General features: G+C 37.7%; 1 pseudogene; it reads left to right on the top strand.

Annotated features, from left to right (window-relative positions):
* Window positions 1-2,842: 2,842 nt before the first annotated feature.
* LOC118895796 lies at window positions 2,843-20,970 on the top strand (annotated as a pseudogene).
* The last annotated feature ends 108 nt before the right edge of the window (window positions 20,971-21,078 follow it).

Genomic DNA, 21,078 nt, shown 5'->3' with positions numbered 1-21,078 from the left:
TAATAGAGATGCTGAAAAATATTTATTGGGCTAAATTGGGTACTCATTTATGTTAAAATATTTTAGAAAACTAGAATAAAAGAGAACCTCTTTAACTTGTTAAAAAGATATTTACCAAAAAAAAAATACACACTATAATTAATGGTGAAACTTTATAAGCATTTCCTTTATTTTTAACAAATTTATTTATTTTATTTATTTATTTTTGGCTGTGTTGGGTCTTCGTTGCTGTGTGTGGGCTTTCTCTAGTTGCGGCGAGCGGGGGCTACTCTTCGTTGCGGTGGGCGGACTTATTGCAGTGGCTTCTCTTGCTGCGGAGCACAGGCTCTAGGCGCTCGGGCTTCAGTAGCTGTGGCTGATGGGCTCTAGAGCGCAGGCTCAGTAGTTGTGGTGCACGGGCTTAGTTGCTCCCCGGCATGTGGGATCTTCCCAGACCAGGGCTCGAACCTGTGTCCCCTGCATTGGCAGGAGGATTCTTAACCACTGAGCCACCAGGAAAGTCCAAGCATTTCCTTTAAAATCAGGAATGACAGAAAAATTATTAAAAATTTAGAAACAGGCAAAAGAGAATAGTAGGTATTCCTTCAATGCAGTGCTGAGTTTGCATCTTTGATTTTTCTATTGTCTGTGCTGTTTTACAGCTGTGTAGATGGAGAGGTTAACTTGTAGCTATTTGTGTGGTACAGGTGAAAGTAATTTCTGTCCAGTATAATGCTATCCCAAAGTATAGTTTATTGCTCTGTAGGATGTTAACCAGTTCTGGACCTAACCCAGCAATCTTATCCTAAATTTCCTTTATTAAATTAACTCTGAAGTATTCTTTGAACCAGTTTTAATATATTCCTGGTTCCCTCATTAATTAATGAGTTAAATAAAATCCTTGACATGCATTCATTTTACACTTGCTTGAGAGCTATGATTTACCCTTTTGACAAGTACACTTGAACAAGAACAAGTCAAGGATGGCTGTAATTACTGCTTCTATTCATCATATACTAGAAGACCTAAATAAGTAACTAGTAAAAATAAATAATATGTCTGAGTATTAGAACAGAAGATTTAAAAAATGCTGTGATTTTCAGATATGGTTGTCTATATAGACAATCCAAAAGAATTCAAAGCACAACTATTAAAGCAAATATGTGAATTTAACTAGCTCGCTGAAGACAGAAAAGCTAATAGTCTTCCTATACGTTTAGCAACATTCATTATAAAATTTAACTTGAAAAGACACAAATTACAAAAGCAACAACAGCCAAAAATGTACCTAGGAATAAACTTAATAGAAGGTGTGCAAGATCACTTTGGAGAAAATTACAGAATATTATCGAAAGATATGATAGAATACCTAACAATTATATTATGCCAATAAATACGAATGGTCAAATCAGAAAGCTGCCTATTCTGTGAATTACTCTGTAAGTTAAATTAAGTTGCATTAAAATTCTGTAGAATATTTTTTGTGGAAATTGATTTTAATATTTATATGGAATAATAAAGCACCCAGAATAGCCAAGACAATTTTGAGGACTTGTCTTACCAGATATCAAGAAGATATCATAAAATTTAAAAGACAATGTGACATTGGCTCAGAGACAAGCAAACAGATTATTGGAATAAAATAGGAATTCCAGAAACAGATGGAAGCATATAAGGAATTTGGTATGTCATAGAGGAAGCATTACAAATCAAGGAGAAAAGTGTTAGTGTAATTGGTTTATTATATGAAAAAAATAATTTCCCTAATTTACACCTTAAGAAAAAAATAAATTTCAGATGGGTTAAATATTTAAAAGTGAAAAACAACACTTTAAAATTATTGTGTTTTTTAAAAAGGAGAATATATTTATTACATTGGGGTAGGGAAGGAATTTTTAACTAAAACCAAAAAAAGGAAAAAAACTGCTCTACAATGAAGAACTTCTAAATAGTAAAATTTACCATAAACATACCTGAAAGATAATTGTCAGACAAGGAAAGACATTCATGACATAAAAAATGAAGGATTAGTATCAAACATATATGATAAATTATTACATATAAAGAAGAAAAACAAATTTTTAAGTCCACCCCCCCAACCCAGAGTTGGCAATAGGCAATGGATTTGAGCAGATGAGTCGTTGAAGTGTAAGAAAGCATACTGATGATTAAATACATAAAAAGATCATAATGCCACTAGTAATCTGGGCAAAAATATTAAAATGATAATAAAGAATCATTTCACATCCAACAGATTAGCAAAAAGGTAAAACTTCTAATAATTCCAAGTGTTAACAATGATGTGGATTGATTACTCTTTTAGATTATTGGTGAAAGTATAAATTGGTACAACTACTTTGGAAAACAATTTTATAATACATAAAAATTTGAAAGTTTGCAGCCATTTTGGAAAGAAGGGAGTTTGGCAATATCCAGTACACTTGAAAATGTGCATACCCTGTGACCATCAATTTCTTGTTGAGGCCTATTATCATAGAAGAGCTCTCAGAGAAGACATAAACAAAGATGTTCACTGAAGTATCATTTAATAGTGAAAACTGGAACCAACGCAAATCTCCACTAATAGGTGACTGCATAAATAAGTTGTGGTATCTTCCTTTGATGAAAAACTATGCAGCAGTTAAAATGAATGAGCTATCTATGTGGATTAACACTGGTAAATGTCAAGAACACATATGCTGAGTGTCAAAATATAGGTTGCCTAATATTATATATAGTATAATGTTTTTGCATACATTTTTAAAACTATACAAAAGAATATTATCCTAAAAACCTGGTCTGCCTAACATGGCAGGTAATGATAATATTTTTTTCTGGATAAAAAGAGAGAAAAGGCCCCAGTCACTGAGCCGCCGCCGAGGACTCAGCAGCCTGCCCCTCGAGCCCCCTCGCTTCCCGACGCTCCGTCCCCCCCCCCCCCCAACTTTCTCCAGCCACAGCCTTCCGCAGGCCGTTTCCACCGAGGAAAAGGAATCGTATCGTATGTCCGCTATCCAGAACCTCCATTCTTTCGACCCCTTTGCTGATGCAAGTAAGAGTGATGATCTGCTTCCTGCTGGCACTGAGGATTACATCCATATAAGAATTCAACAGAGAAACGGCAGGAAGACCCTTACTACTGTCCAAGGGATCGCTGATGATTACGTTAAAAAGAAGCCAGTGAAGGCGTTTAAGAAGAAATTTGCCTGCAATGGTACTGTAATTGAGCATCCAGAATATGGAGAAGTAATTCAGCTATAGGGTGACCAGCGCAAGAACATATGCCAGTTCCTCGTAGAGGTTGGACTGGCTACGGACGATCAGCTGAATGTTCATGGGTTTTAAGTGCTTCTGGCTCACTGAAGCTTAAGTGAGGATTTCCTTGCAATGAGTAGAATTTTCCTTCTGTCCCTTGTCACAAGTTTAAAAACCTCACAGCTTGTGTAATGTAACCATTTGGGGTCTGCTTTTAACTTGGACTAGTGTAACTCCTTCATGCAGTAAACTGAAAAGAGCCATAAAAAAAAAAAAAAGAAAAAAGAAAAATTAGGGAATATGCAATACAAATATACATGGATTTATGTGGTTTTCTGTATTGTTTATTATAAAAAAAGAATCAATGAATGAAGAAAAACAGTGCATAGGAAGTGGAAGAAATCAACTAATATAAGGTCCCTTGACAGCATAATTACTTCTTACACATTCAGCAAATACCTGAGGCGTGTAAACCCTACTGGCACTATACTGACTGAGTATAAATTGGTATACAAGATAGATACAATTGCTGCTTAAAATTTAAAAAGGATACAGACTAGTGAATTGATAATCACAATACCACGAGCAAAGTGCAGACATAGAGAAGTACATAGTACTAATGCAGGTACGTGAGAGGACCACTGTGCTGGTCAAGGTGTCTTTGGGTGTAAGTAACAGAAAAAACCTTACACAATTACAGGGATGTATTGGTTTAAATAACTGGTAAGTTTAAAGATAGATCAGGATAGGTTTGAGTCAGCAACTAAAAAACATCATCCAAGAGCAAGTTTCCCTTCCTCAATTCTACAGTTCCCCGGGGGGTCAGGTCAGCTTCACTCTGCTGTTGGCTCCCTCTTGTGGTGTCACATGGTTACCAAATACTCCAAGTTCAATGTTTCTCCAGTTCATGACCAGGGAGACACAGAAGCCTTTTTGTAAGAAATGAGGAAGCTTCTTTCTTTAGAAGCCTCCAGAAATCTCTTTATCACAGCGCCTGTGTACTGCTGTATTCCCAGCACTGGGTAAAGTGGAGGCCCTCGATTAAAATTGTTCAATTGACCTGAATCTCCACAGATAATAAATTCACAAAACACTTAGCAGGATATCAAAAAACCCAATATTTGTTAAGAACAAAATACGTTTATCTTTATAAATATTAGCAAATATATGCTAATTTATTCACGTGTTTTCTAAATTTGCACCTTTTTTTTTTTACTAGAAGTATTGTCTATTTCTCAAATGATGCTTTTTAAGTATTTCTCTATTTTGAAAGTTATAATCACAAATTACATATTCTGCTATTATGTTACTTGGAAATTTATAGTGATTTACTGGAGAATAAATGTGTAAGCAAGATTATTTTTAAATATGAACTTACAATGAAAAATGAAAAGACTAAGATGTTAGGGGGAAATATGGTTAAATAATTTTATAACTCAGTTGGTAAAATTCTACCTAGGCCTGACATAAAAATCACAAATTATAAAAGAGATAAATTTAACTACCTAGAAATTAAAATCTGTGTATAAAAAATACTCTAAAGAAGGTAGATGGGGCTTCCCTGGTGGCGCAGTGGTTAAGGATCTGCCTGCCAATGCAGGGGACACGGGTTCGAGCCCTGGTCTGGGAAGATCCCACATGCCGCGGAGCGACTAGGCCCGTGAGCCACAACTACTGAGCCTGCGCGTCTGGAGCCTGTGCTCCGCAACAAGAGAGGCCGCGACAGTGAGAGGCCCACGCACTGCGATGAAGAGTGGCCCCCGCTTGCCGCAACCAGAGAAAGCCCTCGCACAGAAACGAAGACCTAACACAGCCAAAAATAAATAAATAAATTAATTTAAAAAAAAAAAAAAAAGAAGGTAGATATAGAAGCAATGAATTGGGAATTAATATTTTAACATAAGGACTTCCCTGGTGGTCCAGTGGTAAAGAATCCACCTTACAATGCAGGGGACGCAGGTTCAATCCCTGGTCAGGGAATTAAGATCCCACATGCAACTAAGCCCGTGTGCAACAACTACTGAGCTCACGCTCATCAACTAGAACCCACATGCCGCAAACTACAGAGCCCACACGCCCTAGAGCCCATGCACCACAACTAGAGAGAGAAAACCCGCATGCCACAGCTAAAGAGAAGCCCGTGCACCACAATGAAGAGCCCGTGCGCCGCAACAAAAAAAAGTTCCGGCATGCCTCAACGAAGATCCTGCGTAGGCAGCCAAAAATAAATTAAATAAATAATAATTAATTTAAAAAATATTTTAACATATGTGATTGACAGGTTAATTGCCATAAGTTACAAGGAATTCTACAAATCAATACCAAGTAATCAAACAAAATAAGGAAAAGGCAAAATTCATTTTTAAAAAATCCAAAGAAAAAGTGCAAACAGCCACCAAACATGAAAAGAAGTTCCAGCTGACTATTAATGAAAGAAATGTGAATTCAAACAATGAGATATTTTTCTTGGAAAAGATTAAAATCAGTGATGATCTTAGTGATGGAAAAAGACCATTTTAGGAGATGGGAGTGTAAGTTAGTACAACTTTATCAAAAGAAATGTGAAACAATCTATTTAAAGTAAAATCAAATTCAAAATTAAGATATTGACAACTTTAGATTCAGAAACTCTATTTCTAAGAATTTTTCCTGAAGAAATAATTTCACAGATGTAGAAAGAAGTATGTACATAGGTATTCATTACAACTCTGTTTTCAGAATAAAAAATTGGAAACTACTTAATTGTCCATCAGTTGTAATCTAGTTAAGAAACATAATACTAGTCATCTATGGAATATTACACAATTCCTAAAATAATGTTATGTCTATACCTAGTGACAAGGAAAGATAAAGATAACTACATAAATGATTTTTTAAATTGCCAAAATGTGATATAACGTGATCTCATTTTTGTGAAATACATTGTATAGGTGTTTGAACATGTATTTAAGAAATCCAGAAGAGAGTGTATCAGAGGAAAGCCTGTGATTATCTCTTGGGGGTGGGATTATGGAAAAGTAACATTCTCAACTTGTGCATTCTATATTGCTTAGATATTTTACAGTAGGCATGTTACACTTTTGTACCAGAAAAATATACAATTTTACTTTATATATTTAAAATATAACACATAATTTTTAAGAAAGAAATTAGTACTGTTAATGCTGTTGAATAACTCATATTAATATATTTACCTGACACTTCATTGACAGCTAACTGAGTAACTCAAAATTGTTTAAATGTTCATTTCAAGTTATTTGTAGGGTGATAAATTAGTAGACAATATGAGAAATAGTAGACAAGAGTAGAAATTTCTAAATGAAGGGAATGAAGGCAATAAAAAATAGAATATTGAAGAAAGGTGATTATATGGGAAAGCTGAATGGTTAAAGAAAGTGGAAAATGTGACATTCAAGGTAATTTATAGCATCAGTGCTTAGTACACCCCAATTTGCTTACTGATGATTCCCCAAAATTTATAAAAAATCAGCACCAATCAACTTCTGTGGTTCTCTATGATCAAATAACCCATATTTCTTGTATCAAATAAGAAAAGATGTTCCATTTAGTGATGGATATAAGAGAAACCAAAACTAGCTGAGTAATTCCCCTCAAAAATCACTGTTCTTCTTTTTTTCCTCCTTTAGCAATCTTTGATACTGTGTCTGGGGCTGAGAATCCAGGGATAAATAACATGTGTACATGCCTTCTCAGGAACTTGAACTCCAGATGAGAAGTCAAACAAACAAATGAAAAAGAAATGGAAAAACAGTTCTAATACATTGAAATAAGGTGTCGGGTAAGGCAGTGTAAATAGGATTCTGTGTGTTGGGAGTTTTTAAAAATAAAGCTGGCCTCCCCTGTATTTAAGGGTGGAGATTAGATCACTTTTAGATAAATCTTTATTCTGTGATAAAACACCTATTATGGTTATCCCTTGGTTATCAAATTAGGATGAATACACTCAGGAAAACTGGAGTTTGCAATTTTTTATGGAGAGCTCAGAAGGTAATACTGTACACAGTACAAAAATTAGGAGGACCAAGTATAGGAGTCACCCGGGGAGTTACCATGATTGGAGAGACTGCAGGCAGCCCAGGTACAGTGTGTGGTTGACTGTGAACTTCTATGGATTCAGCTATTCTGACACAGCACTGGACCTTGAGGAAAAATACCTGAGTCTGGATATAAACTAAAAAGTGATAAAATTGGTGTCCAGATTTGACCCTATGGGACCTGGCCATTGAACTGACCCAAGAAGGGCATTCTTGCAGTATATGACAAATTGACAGGACATGTCCTCAAATGGTTACATCCTGAGCTGATAAGAAGAAACAGCATGAGTGGCTTGAGGTGTGGACTACATGAATCTGTGGAATCCCTGGACAACTAGGAATTAGAGAAGTTAATAACATATGGAGGCTTTGAGATTGATTGGAAAAAAATTAAACAAAGTGACGACATTTGGCAACTGTTACACGATCTAAGAATGTCCAAACAATGGCAGAAAATGAGTAGCTGGAGAATAAGGGAATCGTGGAGTGAAAAGAGTTTTGGACTAGGATTCGGAAGATTTTGGATTAAATATTACTTTATTTATTATCATTATGCCAATTTATTTATTTAACTTAACATCTTTATTGGAGTATAATTGCTTTACAATGTGTGTTAGTTTCTGCTTTATAACAAAGTGAATCAGCTATACATATACATATATCCCCATATCTCTTCCCTCTTGCGTCTCCCTCCCACCCTCCCTATCCCACCCCTCTAGGTGGTCACAGAGCACTGAGCTAATCTCCCTGTGCTATGTGACTGCTTCCCACTAGCTATCTATTTTACATTTGGTACTATATATAAGTGCATGCCACTCTCTCACTTCGTCACAGCTTACCCTTCCACCTCCCCGTGTGCTCAAGTCCATTCTCTACGTCTGCATCTTTATTCCTGTCCTGCCCCTAGGTTCTTCAGAATCTTTTTTTTTTTTTTTTAGATTCCATATGTATGTGTTAGCATACAGTATTTGTTTTTCTCTTCCTGACTTACTTCACTCTGTATGACAGACTCTAGGTCCATCCACCTCACTACAAATAACTCAATTTTGTTTCTTTTCATGGCTGAGTAATATTCCATTGTATATATGTGCCACATCTTCTTTATCCATTCATCTGTCGATGGACACTTAGGTTGCTTCCATGTCCTGGCTATTGTAAATAGTGCTGCAATGAACATTGTGGTACATGACTTTTTTTTTTTTTAAACATCTTTATTGAAGTATAATTGCTTCACAACATGACTCTTTTTGAGTGATGGTTTTCTCAGAGCATATGCTCAGTAGTGGGATTGCTGGGTCATATGGTAGTTCTATTTTTAGTTTTTTAAGGAACCTCCCTTCTGTTCTCCATAGTGACTGTATTAATTTACATTCCCACCAACAGTGCAAGAGGGTTCCCTTTTCTCCACACCCTCTCCGGCATTTACTGTTTGTAGATTTTTTGATGATGGCCATTCTGACTGGTGTGAGGTGATACCTCATTTTAGTTTTGATTTGCATTTCTCTAATGATTAGTGATGTTGAGCATTCTTTCATTTGTCTGTTGGCAATCTGTATATCTTCTTTGGAGAAATGTCTATTTAGGTCTTCTGCCCATTTTTGGATTGGGTTGTTTGTTTTTTTCATATTGAGCTGCATGAGCTGCTTGTAAATTTTGGAGACTAATCCTTTGTCAGTTGCTTCATTTGCAAATATTTTCTCCCATTCTGAGGGTTGTCTTTTCATCTTGTTTATGGTTTCCTTTGCTGTGCAAAAGCTTTTAAGTTTCATTAGGTTCCATTTGTTTATTTTTGTTTTCATCTCTATTTCTCTAGGAGGTGGGTCAAAAAGGATCTTGCTGTGATTTATGTCATAGAGTATTCTGCCTATGTTTTCCTCTAAGAGTTTTATAGTGTCTGCCCTTACATGTAGGTCTTTAATCCATTTTGAGTTTATTTTTGTGTATGGTGTTACGGAGTGTTCTAATTTCATTCTTTTACATGTAGTTGTCCAGTTTTCCCAGCACAACTTATTGAAGAGGCTGTCTTTTCTCCATTGTATATTCTTGACTCGTTTATCAAAAATAAGGTAACCATATGTGCATGGGTTTATCTCTGGGCTTTCTATCCTGTTCCGTTGATCTATATTTCTGTTTTTGTGCCAGTACCATACTGTCTTGATTACTGTAGCTTTGTAATATAGTCTGAAGTCAGGGAGCCTGATTCCCCCAGCTCCATTTTTCGTTCTCAAGATTGCTTTGGCTATTCAGGGTCTTTTGTGTTTCCATATAAATTGTGCAATTTTTTGTTCTAGTTCTGTGAAAAATGCCATTGGTAGTTTGCTAGGAATTGCATTGAATCTGTAGATTGCTTTGGGTAGTATAGTCATTTTCACAATGTTGATTCTTCCAATCCAAGAACATGGTATATCTCTCCGTCTGTTTGGATCATCTTTAATTTCTTTCATCAGTGTCTTATAGTTTTCTGCATACAGGTCTTTTGTCTCTTTAGGTAGGTTTATTCCTAGGTATTTTATTCTTTTGTTGCAATGGTAAATGGCAGTGTTTCCTTAAATTCTCTTTCAGATTTTTCATCATTAGTGTATAAGAATGTAAGAGATTTCTGTGCATTAATTTTGTATCCTGCTACTTTACCAAATTCATTGATTAGCTCTAGGAGTTTTCTGGTAGCATCTTTAGGATTCTCTATGTATAGTATCATGTCATCTGCAAACAGTGACAGCTTTATTTCTTCTTTTCTGATTTGGATTCCTTTTATTTCTTTTTATTCTCTGATTGCTCTGGCTAAAACTTCCAAAACTATGTTGAATAATAGTGATGAGAGTGGACAACCCTGTCTTGTTCCTGATCTTAGAGGAAACGGTTTCAGTTTTTCACCATTGAGAATGATGTTGGCTGTGGGTTTGTCATATATGGGCTTTATTATGTTGAGGTTACATCCCTCTATGCCTACTTTCTGGAGGGTTTTTGTCATAGATAGGTGTTGAATTTTGTCAAAAGCTGTTTCTGCATCTATTGAGATGATCATATGGCTTTTCTCCTTCAATTTTTTGATATGGTTTATCACATTGATTGCTTTGTGTATATTGAAGAATCCTTGCATTCCTGGGATAAACCCCACTTGATCATGGTGTATGATCCTTTTAATGTGCTGTTGGATTTTGTTTGTTAGTATTTTGTTGAGGATTTTTGCATGTATGTTCTTCAGTGATCTTGCCACTCCCCTGTGGCTTGCAGAGTTTCTGCTGAAAGATCAGCTGTTAACCTTATGGGGATTCCCTTGTATGTTATTTGTTGCTTTTCCCTTGCTGCTTTTAATATTTTTTCTTTGTATTTAATTTTTGATAGTTTGATTAATATGTGTCTTGGCGTGTTGCTCCTTGGATTTTTCCTGTATGAGACTCTTTGAGCTTCCTAGATTTGATTGATTTCCCTTTCCATATTAGGGAAGTTTTCAACTATAATCTCGTTCCACTATTTTATCTTCTTTGTTTGTAACATCTTTGTCTGGTTTTGGTGTCAGTGTGATGGTGGCCTCGTAAAATGAGTTTGAGAGTGTTCCTACCTTTGCTTTATTTTGGAAGAGTTTGAGAAGGATAGGTGTTAGCTCTTCTCTAAATGTTTGATAGAATTCACCTGTGAAGCCATCTGGTCCTGGGCTTTTGTTTGTTGGAAGATTTTTAATCACAGTCTCAATTTCAGTGCTTGTGATTGGTCTGTTTATATTTTCTATTTCTTCCTGGTTCAGTCTCAGAAGGTTGTGCTTTTCTAAGAATTTGTCCGTCTCTTCCAGGTTGTCCATTTTATTGGCATATAGTTGCTTGTAGTAATCTCTCATGATCCTTTGTATTTCTGCAGTGTCAGTTGTTACTTCTCCTTTTTCATTTCTAATTCTATTGATTTGAGTCTTCTCCCTTTTTTTCTTGAGGAGTCTGGCTAATGGTTTATCAATTTTGTTTATCTTCTCAAGGAACCAGGTTTTAGTTTTATTGATCTTTGCTATCATTTCCTTAATTTTGTTTTCATTGATTTCTGCTCTGATCTTTATGATTTCTTTTCTTCTGCTAAGTTTGGGGTTTCTTGGTTCTTCTTTCTCTAATTGCTTTAGGTGTAAGGTTAGGTTGTTTATTTGAGATGTTTCTTGTTTCTTGAGGTAGGATTGTAGTGCTATAAACTTCCCTCTTAGAACTGCTTTTGCAGCATCCCATAGGTTTTGTGTCATCGTGTGTTGTCATTTGTTTCTAGGTATTTTCTGATTTCCTCTTTGATTTCTTCAGTGATGTCTGGGTTATTAAGTAGTGTATTGTTTAGCCTCCACGTGTTTGTATTTTTTACAGATATTTTCCTGTAATTGATATCTAGTCTCATAGCATTGTGGTTGGAAAAGATACTTGATACAATTTCAGTTTTCTTAAATTAACCAAGACTTGATTTGTGACCCAAGATATGATCTATCCTGGAGAATGTTCCATGAACACTCGAGAAGAAAGCGTTTTCTGTTGGTTTTGGATGGAATATCCTATAAATATCAATTAAGTCCTTCTTGTTTAATGTATAACTTAAAGCTTGTGTTTCCTTATTTATTTTCATTTTGGATGATCTTTCCATTGGTGAAAGTGGGGTGTTGAAGTCCCCTACTATGATTGTGTTACTGTCTATTTCCCCTTTTATGGCTGTTAGCATTTGCCTTATGTATTGAGGTGCTCCTATGTTGCGTGCATAAATATTTACAATTGTTAATCTTCTTGGATTGATCCCTTGATCATTATGTAGTGTCCTACTTTGTCTCTTGTAATAGTCTTTATTTAAAAGTCTATTTTGTCTAATATGAGAATTGCTACTCCAGTTTTCTTTTGATTTCCATTTGCATGGAATATCTTTTTCCATCCCCTCACTTTCAGTCTGTGTGTGTCCCTAGGTCAAAGTGGCTCTCTTATAGACAGCATATATATGGGTCTTGTTTTTGTATCCATTCAGTCAGTCTATGTCTTTTGGTGGAAGCATTTACTCCATCTACATTTAAGGTAATTATCGATATGTATGTTCCTATGACCATTTTCTTAATTGTTTTGGGTTTGTTATTGTGTCTTTTCCTTCTCTTGTTTTTCCTGCCTAGAGAAGTTCCTTTAGCATTTGTTGCAAAGCTGGTTTGGTGGTGCTGAATTCTCTTAGCTTTTGCTTGTCTGTAAACGTTTTAGTTTCTCCGTCGAATCTGAATGAGATCCTTGCTGGGTAGAGTAATCTTGGTTGTAGGTTTTTCCCTTTTATCACTTTAAATATATCTGGCCACTCCCCTGTGGCTTGCAGAGTTTCTGCTGAAAGGTCAGCTGTTAACCTTATGGGGATTCCCTTGTATGTTATTTATTGCTTTTCCCTTGCTGCTTTTTTTTTTTTTTTTTAAATGTGAATGGTACCCTTTTATTATTATTTTTATTTATTTATTTATTTATTTATTTATGGCTGTGTTGGGTCTTCGTTTCTGTGCGAGGGCTTTCTCTAGTTGTGGCAAGCGGGGGCCACTCTTCATTGCAGTGTGCGGGCCTCACTATCGCGGCCTCTCTTGCTGCGGAGCACAGGCTCCAGACGCGCAGGCTCAGTAGTTGTGGCTCACGGGCCCAGTTGTTCCGCGGCATGTGGGATCTTCCCAGACCAGGACTCGAACCCGTGTCCCCTGCATTGGCAGGCAGATTCTCAACCACTGCGCCACCAGGGAAGCCCTCCTTTGCTGCTTTTAATATTTTTTCTTTGTTTTTAATTTTTGATAGTTTGATTAATATGTGTCTTGGCATGTTTCTCCTTGGATTTTTCCTGTATGAGACTCTCTGTGCTTCCTAGATTTGATTGACTATTTCCTTTTCCATATTAGGGAAGTTTTCAACTATAATCTCTTCAGATATTTTCTCAGTCCCTTTCTTTTTTTCTTCTTCTTTTGGGACCCCTATAATTTGAATGTTGGTATGTTTAATGTTGTCCCAGAGGTCTCTGAGACTGTCCTCAGTTCTTTTCATTCTTTTATCTTTGTTCTGCTCTGCAGTAGTTATTTCCACTATTTTATCTTCCAGGTCACTTCTCCATTCTTCTGCCTCAGTTATTCTGCTATCGATTCCTTCTAGAGAATTTTTAATTTCATTTATTGTGTTGTTCATCATTGTTTGTTAGCTCGTTAGTTCTTTTAGGTCCTTGTTAAACGTTTCCTATATTTTCTCCATTTTATTTCCAAGATTTTGGATCATCTTCGCTACCGTTACTCTGAATTCTTTTTCAGGTAGACTGCCTATTTCCTCTTCATTTGTTTGGTCTGGTGGGTTTTTACCTTGCTCCTTCATCTGCTCTGTGTTTCTCTGTCTTCTCATTTTGCTTAACTTACTGTGTTTGGGGTCTCCTTTGTGCAGGCTGCTGCTTCATAGTTCCCGTTGTTTTTGGTGTCTGCCCCTAGTGGCTAAGATTGGTCAGTGGATTGTGTAGGTTTCCTGGTGGAGAGGACTAGTGCCTGTGTTCTGGTGGATGAGGCTGGAGCTTGTCTTTCTGGTGGGCAGGATCACGTCTGGTGGTGTGTTTTGGGATGTCTGTGAGCTTATTATGATTTTAGTCAGCCTCTCTGCTAATGGGTGGGGTTGTGTTCCTGTCTTGCTAGTTGTCTGGCTTAGGGTGTCCAGCACTGTATCTTGCTGGTTGTTGAGTGGAGCTGGGTCTTAGCATTGAGATGGAGATCTCTGGGAGAGCTTTCGCCATTTGATATTACGTGGAGCTGGGAAGTCTCTGGTGGACCAGTGTCCTGAACTCAGCTCTCCCACTTCAGAGGCACAGGCCTGACACCCGGCCGGAGCACCAAGACCCTTTTGGGGAGTCTGAGGTCTTCTGCCAGCGTTCAGTAGGTGTTCTGTAGGAGTTGTTCCACATGTAGATTTATTTCTGATGTATTTGTGGGGAGAAAGGTGATCTCCACGTTTTACTCCTCCACCATCTTGAAGGTCTCCCTCCATTATGCCAATTTTAAATGAAGGAATAGAAGCTCAGAAAGTTAACTAAGTCAACCAAAGATACCTAGCTTCTGAGTGGCAGGAATGAGATTGAAATACAAAGCACTGAACAACTCAACTGACATTTCTCACCGCAGATATCCAACTGCCTTCTTGATATATCTTTTTGAAGTCTTACAGGCATCTTAAATTGGACTGTACAAAATAGAGCTTTGACTTTCTCTGCCTGCCCTCCTAATTCACTTCCCCACAGATTTTCCCAGTCTCAATTATGGTATCACCCTCTCTGTCCAGTTGCTCAGGCTTCAAACTTAAGAGCCATCCTTGATTTCTTCTAATTCATCTAATTCATTGGAAGGATCTACAAGTTCTATGTCCAAAACATATCCTGCCATTAATACTGTTCAACTATCATTTTTTACCCCAACTATGGCAACAGCCTCTAAATTGGTCTTCTAGCAGAACAAATCTTTAAGTAGGGACGTCAGGTGCTGCTGAGAACTCTTGCCTCCTTAACAGTCCATCCTGCACACAGAAACCAAAGTGGACTTTCTAAAGTGTGATTCACACCCTGCCATACCTCAGTTTAAAATCACCCAAGGCCTTCTCTTTATAACCAGAAAAAAATCCACTGTCCTTGCAAGGCCCATGCGCTCATTCCCCTGCTCTCCACTCTCCCCTTCGTTCCCTACTCTGAGCCACGTTGGCTTTTCTGACTCTTAGACAGTCAGCTCCTTTCCATCTCAGGATTTTGACATCAGCTTTTCCTTTTCCACATATCTTCCTCCTACTCATCATTCAAGTAACAATCAAAATGTAATGACAAAGAAGTGACTACCTTAGTTAAAGCAACACCTTCACTCACTCTGAATGGCGTTTCCACATTTTATCTTCTTCTTAGTGCTATCACTTCTTGAAATCCCAAGAGATTAAAGTCTCATTGAAGACATAGCCTCTGTTTTACACACTTTAATATTTCATGCCCATAATGGTACCTGTGTATATTTGGTGTTTAATAAATATTGTTTGATTGATTGAATTAATGGGTTATTTTCATCCTAAGGTAGCCTATCAGAAATGATGAACAAACTAGTGAAACAATAGAATATTCTCTTTCTAAATACAGGCATATGAACATATTGTGAGTTCGGTTCCAGACCATCTCTATAAACCAAATATCGTAATAAAGCGAGTCACATGAATTTTTCGGTCTCCTAATGTATATAAAAGTTATGTTTACACTATGTTGTAGTATATTAAATGTGAAATAGCATTATGTCTAAATAAACAATGTACATACCTTAATTTAAAAATACTTTATTGCTAAAACATGATAACCATCATCTGAACCTTCAGCAAGTCATCATCTTTTTACTGGGGGAAAGTTTTTTATTGATGTTGATGGCTGCTGACAGATCAGAGTGGTGGTTGCTAAAGGGAGGGTGGCTGTGGAAATTTCTTAAAATAAGACAATGATGAAGGTTGCAACATTGATTGACTTCCTTTCACGAGTGATTTCTCTGTAGCATGCAATGCTGTTTGATAGCATTTTACACACAGTAGAATTTCTTTCAATATTGTAGTCAATCCTCTGAAACCCCTGGTGCTGATTTATCAACTAAGTTCATGTAGTGTTCTAAATCCTTTCTTATCATTTCAACAGTCTTCACTGCATCTTCACCAGGAGTAGATTCCATCTGAAGAAACCACTTTTTTTGCTCATGCATAAGAAGCAACTCCTCATCCGTTCGAGGTTTATCATGAGATTGTAGCAATTCAGTCACATTTTCAGGCTCCACTTCTAGTTCTATTTCTCTTGATGTTTCCACCACATCTGCAGTTCCTTCCTCCCTGGAAGTCTTGAACCCCTCAAAGTCATCCATGAAGGTTAGCATCAACTTCTTCCAAACTCCTGTTAGTGTTGGTATTTTGACCTCTTCCCATGAACCATGAATGTTCTTAACGGCATCTAGAATGGCAAATCCTTTCCAAAAGGTTTTTAATTTACATTGTCCAGATCCATCAGAGGAGTTGCTATCTATGTCAGCTACAGCCTTATGAAATGTATTTCCTCAATAATAAGACTTAAAAGTTGAAATTACTCCTTGATCCATGGGCTGCAGAATGGATGTTGTGTTAGCAGGCATGAAAACAACCTTAATCTCCTTGTACATCTCCATCAGAGTTTTTGGGTGACCAAGTACATTGTCAATGAGCAGTAACAATGAGCCCCAAAACAATTATAATAGTAACATCAAAGATCACTGATCACAAATCGCCAAAAAAATACAATAATAATGAAAAAGTTGGAAATATTGCAAGAATTACCAAAATATGACAAAGAGACATGAAGTAAGCACATGCTGTTGGAAAAATGGTGCTGATAGACTTGGTTGATGCAGTGTTGCCACAAACCTTCGATTTGTAGAGAACACAGTATCTACAAAGAGCAGTAAGGTGAAACATAATAAAATGAGGTATCCCTGTAATGGTAAATAATAAGAAAATCTTTGTTAAACTAAAATCTGTGGGTATTACACTTAGATTGCCTGTGATTGTTCAAAAGTAGGAAAAAATGTGGGGATACATTGTGATGTATTACTCAAGTTGGTACTTAGATTGTAACCATATAATACTTATATCTTACAGTAAAGACCCACAGTCAAGAATAAATCACAACTATACAGCAATTTTCAGTAATTGAAAGGTCAGAATCTTTCATTTCATTTCAAAGTCAGAGCTCAAAACACCAAGACTGATAATTCCTGAAATTATTCTTTGGAATTCCAAGAGAAATACTATGTTTACATACTGTACATACAATAATTTACTAAAGTTAGTAATTTCCAGTCTTTGTTCTCATAAGAGGCTAGGCTGAGCAAAGAGTCACCAATTTTATTATTTTATTGAATAGAAATTTAAAAAATGGAAATTGTTGCAGCAATTGCTGCTGTTATAAATTAAGCCAGCTCTTATTTTTAACAGACCCTCTAGATTTCTGAGACACTTTCCTAATCTGGATACATCATACTCTCTTCCTGTCTTCTCTATCATGCTGGTTTTCACAGCAGCTTTTGTTAACTAAGCAAACTTGGGTCCACTTGCCCAATGCACAGCAAAGCCAATCTACTGATACCACATTGCAGTGAAGGAAAGTATAGCATTAATTGCAAGGCAACCAATGTGAGGCCAAGGAAGGAGAATGGGCAGCTCATGCTCAAAGGATCCAAACTCCTGGATGGCTTTCAGAGAAGGGTTTTTAAAGGCAAGGTGAGGGAGAGGGTCTCAGGGTGACTGATCAACCCATGCACATTATTCATATTGGTTGACGGTGAGATAACCCAGTGGTAGCTCAGGAGTCAACATCATCAACCTTCTGGTTCCAACCGGTCTGGGGTCTGTGTGCTGGTGTTTAGCATGCAGTTAATTTCTTCCACCTGGCAGGGATTTTAGTATCTGCAAAACAACTCAAGATTAGGGTTCAGGATATTCTCTATAGCCCTTGAGGGGGAATGAAAGGCCCTTGACTTTGTTTTATGGCTAAACTATTATTATTTTGTCTTGCTTGACTATTTTCCTTTGTTTCTCCATTTTCTCACTTCTCTGATTAAATTTGCTCTTTGGAACTCAGGGAAGGCCTAGGATGCTGAAGATTTTTTACAAACAAGAGGGAGGGGACACCAGTGAGAGGTGTCTGTCCCTTGGAAGACCCCTCAGGGTCCTGCTCATTTTCATTTCGCATAGTGGAAACACAAGATAGTGTTTGGGAGTGGTAGGACATGAGACCAGAGGGGCAAGCCTGGACCAAGTCTTGAGGCTGAAGGATCTAACCATGCTGAGAAGCTTGGACTTTACTGTGAGAGTTTATGTTTTGGAAAAGAAAAGGAGGAGAAGAAAAAGAAGAGAAGGGGAAGAAGAGAAAAGGGACTCTTGTTTGTCTGATAATGCATTCTAAGTGCTATCCAATTTCTCTTCCTCTTTTTGCTGCCAAACTTCTCAAATGAGTCCTCTATACTGAGACCTAAATAATAGGATGTCAAAGTAGGATAGTTGCTATTTTCTCAGCTTTAGGTGAGGCTCTAAACTTGAGAACAAAATGTTTTATTATCCACAAATTATAAAAAGAGGTGACTAAGAAGAGACAGCCTAAAAATTAATCAGGTAAATTCATCCTTAGCCTACATTGAAGATACTTTAAGGAGAGGCTTGAAAATTAATAGAAATGGGTGAGTAGAACTTCCTTAGTGAGAGAATCATGAGAGACTGAATATACAAATGAACAGTGACTAGATCATATATGTCAAAAGAACTCTCACCCACATCCTCTGCAGCAACCAGCCAGGAAAGCCAAACCACAACCTCTGTAGCAATCAGCCAGAACAGTTAGGACTTGATCCGTGACTGCCAGCTTCCTATTTTTTGACCTTACTTCCAACTCAGAACCAGCCAGAAAAAAAAAAGCCAAATATGCTCCTCAAACCCATCACATAAGATGTTCTGCTTCTAGTTAGAGCTCCTCTGGCTTCCCCACACCAACAATCTCCAATCAGAGCAAACCTGAAGGCATTCCTCTTTCTATACTCTGGAGCTTTCCTACTCCCCCGCCTGCCTTTGATTCTCTGCTAAATGCAAGTGATGGTGATGACTTCCTTATTACAAAAGGCTCTGAACAAATAGCCTCAGTTCTCATTAAGGTGGTCTTTATTTATTTTCAGAGTGCTATGACATTTCTCCTCCCCTCTGCCTGGGAGACAGGACAGTGGCGCTTCCCCTTTGCCCATAGCCAAAGACTCAGGGACCAACATGCTATTCAGTCCCAACAAATGTCTAAAGGGGAGGCTGGTTGAAGGGACCTGTGATGGCTGAATAAAAAAGTCACAGCTATGATGGGACAGTTTGGTAGGGCAGGGATGTATGCAGATATCACATAGACCAAGTGTGGATCACTTGGGCTATCTTGAAAGGGACCCTCCCAGGATGACTTCCTGGGAAAGTGAGTTGACCCCAACAGAAGGTCTCTTAAAAACCCACAAAAGCACCCAGTGAGAGAAATCATCAACTTTTTGATGGACCAAATGGCAAAAACCATACAAGCGAAATAACACTGTTTCTGTCTTTATTTCTTTTCCCTCCCGCAATACCATATTTAAAGAATCTGTGGGTAGAATAGTGAGTAGGAGAGGAAGTAATGAAATTTTCTTTTACCCTCAAATTTGATTATTTCCAATAGTATTTTTATTGGAATATTATTTCTTTATGCCAACACTTATTTTTTTTGCCAAGGCTTCTGAAAGAGTTGCTGAGAAAACTACCCTGCATCTCCTCTGCCGTGGGCCATGACACTCTCCTTGGTTAAATTATGAGTACAGAAGTTTTCTATAAAATATTAAAAGCTTAATATTCAAGACAAATTTGACCAGTCTGCTTTCTCCCATTGTGTTGTTCTAATGCAATTAAACAATGCATTGTGCATTTGCTTTGAGGAGACCACAAATTAACTTGCAATTTTGAACAAAGCCCTGTGATTGCTCATCAGCCCACTGCTATACCCACCCATTAACCTCTACCGACTCCAGAAGAGAGAGAAGAAAAAAAAAAAAGAAAAAAAAACTTCACTGGCATTCCATCGGGAACTTTAGATCAGGGAGCGCTACAATGCTTCTCATCTCACTGACCTGACATCACCACCCCAAAGACAGGCCTCTCTGCACTTCTTCCTGAATTCATCCCCCCATTCTTGTCTTTCCAATCACTCAGTGGGCCGTGAATAAGAGCTGTGGTAAAGAGTAGGAAATGCTGGCAGTGAGGGGAGGGGTTTCTATATTCCATAGAGTAATCAGGGGTGGCCTCACTGGAAAGGTGATAATCGAACAGAAAACTTCAAGAATTCAGAGACTAAGCCATGTGGATGGGGGCAGGGTGGGGAGGATGATAATATTTAAGTCAGAGCAAGTGCGAAGGATATGAGGACATAGGCTTGAGGATTCTAGCAATAGCAACGGACAGACATCACTGGAATGAAGTAAGTGAGACAGGAATTATGAAGAAAAGGAACTAATGAAGTAAGAGGTAGTGTGTGTATGTGTGTATGGAGGTGGTGGGGAGTGTATCATGTAGGGCTTTGTAGGGCAGTGCGAGAACTTTGGCTCTTATTCTGTGTGAGATGAGAAGCCAGTGGAGGATGTTGAACAGAGGAGTGATTTCTCTCATTCAGAGAGAAAGGATGACTCTTGCTGTTCTCCTGATAGAGGAGTAGTGGTAAGTAAGGACTGATGAAAAGGAGACTATTATAACAATACAGCAAGAACTGGGGGGTGGCTGGATCAGGGTAGCTAGTGACAAGGGGTTGAAATATGCATATATGTTGATACAAGCACTAGGATTTGCTGGAGGATTGAATATGGGGAATGGGAGGGAAAAAAAGGAGTCAAAGATGATTCCAAAGTATTGTCTTAGGCAACTGGTGGGCCATTTACTGAGAAAGAACTGAGAACACGTGGCGGGTGAAGTAGGAGTCGGTAGTTGGCAGTCCATACTGGGGGTAGAAACAAAGAGCTAACATTCACAAAGGAGGTAGAGACACTGCCCAAAGGTTCAGGAAGGATCCATAGGGTACACGTTTTTAAGCTATGCTTTAATATATGGATGAGGTTTTCACAGGGGAGAAAGAAAAAAGAGTATCTTGTTTCTTAAGCCGGAAGAGCCAAGGCAAAGGAAATGGGAAAGCATGGGCCATTATTTGGAATCGTGATCATTGTGGTTTGGTTGCAACATATGATACACATAGGAAATTGCAGAGAAATAGTTTTGGG

This window comes from Balaenoptera musculus, chromosome 5, assembly GCF_009873245.2.
Source record: "Balaenoptera musculus isolate JJ_BM4_2016_0621 chromosome 5, mBalMus1.pri.v3, whole genome shotgun sequence".
NCBI classification, from domain to species: Eukaryota; Metazoa; Chordata; class Mammalia; order Artiodactyla; family Balaenopteridae; genus Balaenoptera; species Balaenoptera musculus.
The sequence above is the reverse complement of the archived record's forward strand: the minus strand, read 5'-3'. Positions and strand labels throughout refer to the sequence as shown.